Consider the following 5,248-nt stretch of genomic DNA (forward strand, 5'->3'; position numbering starts at 1 on the left):
AGGGCGAGCCCACCCCTACAGGGTGCGCCCCCTATCTCGTGGGCCCCTCTGGCAGCCACCGACGTACTTCTTCCTCCTATATATACCCACGTACCCCGAAAACATCCAGAGACCCACCGAAGAAATATTTCCGCCACCGTAACCTTCTATATCCGTGAGATCCCATCTTGGAGCCTTCGCCGGCGCTCCGCCGGAGGGGGAATCGACCACGAAGGGCTTCTACGTCAACACCATAGCCCTTCTGATGAGTTGTGAGTAGTTTACCACAGACCTTCAGGTCCATAGTTATTAGCTAGATTTCTTCTTCTCTCTTTTTGGATCTCAATACCATTGTCTCCCCCTCTCTTGTGGACATCTATTCGATGTAACTCTTTTTGCGGTGTGTTTGTCGAGATCCAATGAATTGTGGGTTTATGATCAAGTTTATCTATGAGAAATATTTGAATCTCCTCAGAATTCTTTTATGTATGATTGAGTTATCTTTACAAGTCTCTTCGAATTATCGGTTTGGTTTGGCCTACTAGATTGATCTTTCTTGCCAGGGGAGAAGTGCTTAGCTTTGGGTTCAATCTTGCGGTGTCCTTTCCCAATGACAGCAAGGGCAGCAAGGCACGTATTGTATTGTTGCCATCGAGGATAAAAAGATGGGGTTTATATCATATTGCATGAGTTTATCCCTCTACATCATGTCATCTTTCTTAAAGCGTTACTCTGTTCTTATGAACTTAATACTCTAGATGCATGCTGGATAGCGGTCGATGTGTGGAGTAATAGTAGTAGATGCAGGCAGGAGTCGGTCTACTTATCATGGACGTGATGCCTATATACATGATCATGCCTAGATAATCTCATAATTATTTGCTTTTCTATCAATTGCTCGACAGTAATTTTTCACCCACCGTAATACTTATGGTTTCTTGAGAGAAGCCTCTAGTGAAACCTATGGCCCCCGGGTCTATCTTGTATCTATAAGCATTCAATCTAATTTTATTTGCATCTTAAGTTTTCCAATCTATATCATAAAATACCAAAAATATATTTATCTTATCAAATTATCTCTATCAGATCTCACTTTCGCAAGTGGTCGTCAAGGGATTGACAACCCCATTATCGCGTTGGTTGCGAGTTCTTTGTTTGCTTGTGTAGGTGTGTGGGACTTCTGAGGAGCCTCCTACTGGATTGATACCTTGGTTCTCAAAAACCGAGGGAAATACTTGCGCTACTATGCTGCATCACCCTTTCTTCTTCAAGGAAAACCAACGCAAGCTCAAGACGTAGCAGGGGAAGTTGTGTGTTCCCTATGCTAGGGATGTGTGGCTGACGAACTGGCTGGGTACTCGGATTCGTCTCGTCGTTCTGAGCAACTTTCATGTAGAAAACATTTTCATATGAGCTACGGTTTATTTTCTATGTTTTTCTAAAGTTTTAAACATTTTCTGAATTTATTTATATATTTAATTCTAACATTATCAAGAACAGTGTCTACTCATGTCATCAATATACAATGTTGAGGTCATCAGTCACCAGTGCGGTTGACTTGGTCAAATCTGACCTGTGGGTCCAGTGAGACCCACCTTTCATTGAGACAGAGGTGAAATAGCATTTTTTAAACTAATTAGAATTAACTAAGTGTGGGCCCCATTAGTAGTGACTAATTGGCCCAGATTAATAAATTTAACTAATTTAATTAGCTTATAGGGTGGGGTCCACTGGTCAGCTCTTGGGACCAGCCCAGTCAGCAAGTTGACCACGGTCAACAGGTCAGCCGAGCCCATGGGGCCACCAGGTAGTGACCCAGATGAGCCCCAGCAGCAGGCCACGTCGGCAGGCGGCGGAGATTCACCGCCGGCGACTGAAAACGTGGCGGAGGGGCGCGGACCTCGCCGGAATCGCTCCATGGCGCAAGTATGGGGGCGCGGGTGGGCTCTTTCGAAGGCCCGCGCCGTGGCGCATTGAATGGAGGCGGTGGCTTGGCCGGAGGAGGGCCGCAGTGTCGCCGGTGAGGAGTGGGGCGAACGACGAGGCTCGGGCGAGTTCGATGACGGGGCTGCGGGGCAGGGTTCGTTGCGGGGCTAGGTACGTTCGAACGCATGCGACAACATGCGTCGAACGGTAGCGATACCGTGGCCGGAGATGATATTTAGCGACGGCGGCAAGCGCCACGGCGGACGCTGGCGTTTGGCCGGGAGAGGGAATGGCGATGCGGCGTGTTGGCAAGCACTCAAAATGGCCAGGAGGCCTCTACGTGCACGTGCAAGCACAACGGGCACGAGCCTGGGACCAAATGTCACCGGATGGCTGCTGGCAACGAGCGCGTGCGGTGACGCGCATGGGCAAGTTGGGGGCGGCGCGTATAGCTAGCGGACGGCATCGAGAGAGAGGGGAGGAAGTGGGGGCTCACCGAGCGGCACATACGGTGGCCCTTGGGGGTTTAGTAGTAGCATAGGGCGTCGCCAGAGTTGGTGAAGAGCGGCGGCAAACCTCGTCACAACAGAGGAGGAAGACGGTGGTGTCGTGGGTGTTGCGGTGGCTCCGAACTCCAACGAGGTGCACCAGTCGAAGCAGCGGACGGCGGCAGCCCTTGGAGACACAGTGGGGCGGCGAGGTGGGCACGATGGCTGTGTCTAGGCTGGAGCAATGGCGGCGGTGGCGTTCGGTTGCGATGGGGAACGAGAAGCAGCCGGGTGGATCTGAGGGGAGGGGAGGCGCAGAGACCGAGAGGGGCGCGGGGTTCAGTGGGAGGAGGAACCGAGGAGGCGGGGCGTGGCGGCCTTATCCCCTCCTAGCGTCGGTGCTAGCGAGATGGTTGGGCGGGGACATGCCCCTGTTCCGACCCTGGTCGGGGGAACAGGGAAGGGAGGACGGCAGGGGGGCCGGGTCGGCTGGGCCGATTGAACTGGCCGGCTTCGCCGTTGGCCAGCTGGGCCACATGGCCCAGGGGGTTGGGGGCCCTTTTGTCTTAAGGTTTGTTAGTTTTTTTCTTTTCTTTTATTTATTTCCTTTTCTGTTTTATTTCAATTTAAAATATTTAGGCACTTTTTAAAAATAAGTTTCCTCCACTATTATTACCTGTGCAATATCAGGCACCAACTGAACATTTTTGTTTCAAAGTTTGAAAAGTTTGGTGGGTTGCTATATTTTGAATTTGATTTTTGAACTGGGTTTGAACTAACCAGAGATTAGCAACAGTAACGGAGGTGACGTGGCATTGTTAGCAGAGTTTCACTGTAGCTTAATTATCCGGGCGTTACAAATATCCTCCACTACAAGAAATATCGTCCCGAGATTTTGGAGGTAGAAGGAAACAGTGCGGGGTATTCATCACGCAGGCGATCCTCGCATTCCCAAGTGGCTTCATCTTCAGAATGGTGCGACCACTGAACTTTGAGGAATTTGATCACCTTCTAACGTGTGCGGCGTTCAGCTTGGTCGACAATGCGGACCGGATGCTCTTTATATAAGAGGTCCTGTTGCAACTCAAACACTTCATGATCCACAGCTCGGATTAGGTCCTTGAAGCAACGGCGGAGTTGTGACATCTGGAACACATTGTGAACTTGAGACAGGTTTGGCGGAAGCTCCAGTTGGTATGCCACTTTTCCACGCCTTTCGAGAATAGCGAAAGGACCGATATAGCGAGGAGCTAGCTTGCCCTTGATCCCGAAGCAGTGAGCACCGTTAATTGGTGTAACTTGAAGATAAGCCTTTTCGCCAGGTTGATAGAACATGTCCTCATGATGACGGTCATACTAACTCTTCTAACGTGACTGAGCAGTCTTGAGATTCTCGCGAATAATGCAAACTTGTTCTTCGGCATGTTGGATAATATCTGGACCGAAGAGTGGACGTTCCCCAGTTTCTGACTAGTTCGGAGGGGTTCGACACTTTCGTCCATATAACACTTCGAAGGGGTCCATCTTTAGACTAGCTTGATAGCTATTATTATAAGAGAACTCAGCATATGGGAGAGATTCCTCGCATTTCTTGCTGAAGGAAATAACACAAGCTCGAAGCATGTCTTTGAGAACTTGGTTGACGCGTTCAACTTGCCTTTGCGACTGAGGATGAAAAGCAGTGCTAAAAGACAGGTGAGTCCCAATAGCTTCTTGGAAACTTGCCCATAATCTTGAAGTGAATAAACTGCCATGGTCTAAACTAATTACCAATGGAAAACCGTGAAGTGAGACAATTCTGGACATGTAGAGGGTTGGCAGCTGACTTGCAGTGATAGTTTCTTTGACTGCCAGAAAATGCGCAACTTTAGAAAGTCGGTCATTGACGACTAGAATAGCATCATTACCTTTCTACAATTTGGGAAAACCAGTGACAAAGTCCATTTCAACACGGTCCCATTTCCATTCAGGAATAGAAATAGGTTGCAGAGCTCCAGCAGGCCTTTGATGCTCTGCTTTGATACGACGGCAAACGTCACACTCGGCAACATAACGAGCAATGTCTTGCTTCATATTAGACCACCAGAATATCTGACGAATGTCTTGGTACATCTTGGTACTACCGGGATGAATAGACAAAGGTGTATCATGAGCTTCTTTCATAACCGCCTGAGTATTATCCAGGTTATCTTTTGAAGGGACCACTAGGCGACCTTTAAAGAACAAAGTGCCAGTATCATCAATAGTGAAGAACAAGGGCTTTCCTTCTTCAAGGTAGTGCTTAATCTTGTGGTCTTGAGAGTCATACTTCTGCAGCGTCTTGATGCTCTCCATGAGATTTGGTATAGCAACCAGGATATTGAGAGAACCTTGGAAAACAACGTGGAGGTTCATTTTGCGGCTCTCTGGAGGACGGGGGTGAGAGCACCAGGAGGAAAAATATGGAGGTTCAGCTCTCTGAATTCTTCAACAAGCGAGGGCTGAACTTTGTGAACCTGGAGGTGGTTGCAATATGACTTGCGGCTCAAGGCATACTCCATTACATTAGCCTTGCCTGGGGTATGATACGTCTTCAACGTATCTATAATTTATGAAGCATTCATGCTATTTTATTATCTGTTTGGGATGATTACGGGCTTTATTATACACTTTTATATTACTTTTGGGACTAACCTACTAACCGGGGGCCAGCCCATATTGTTATTTTCTTGCCTATTTCAGTGTTTCGAAGAAAAGGAATATCAAACGAAGTCCATACAGAATGAAACCTTCGGGAGCGTGATTTTTGGAACAGAAGATCTCTCGGGAACTTGGAGTGCAAGCCAGGGAAGCATCGAGGAGGCCACGAGATAGGA

This window comes from Triticum dicoccoides, chromosome 3B, assembly GCF_002162155.2.
Source record: "Triticum dicoccoides isolate Atlit2015 ecotype Zavitan chromosome 3B, WEW_v2.0, whole genome shotgun sequence".
NCBI classification, from domain to species: Eukaryota; Viridiplantae; Streptophyta; class Magnoliopsida; order Poales; family Poaceae; genus Triticum; species Triticum dicoccoides.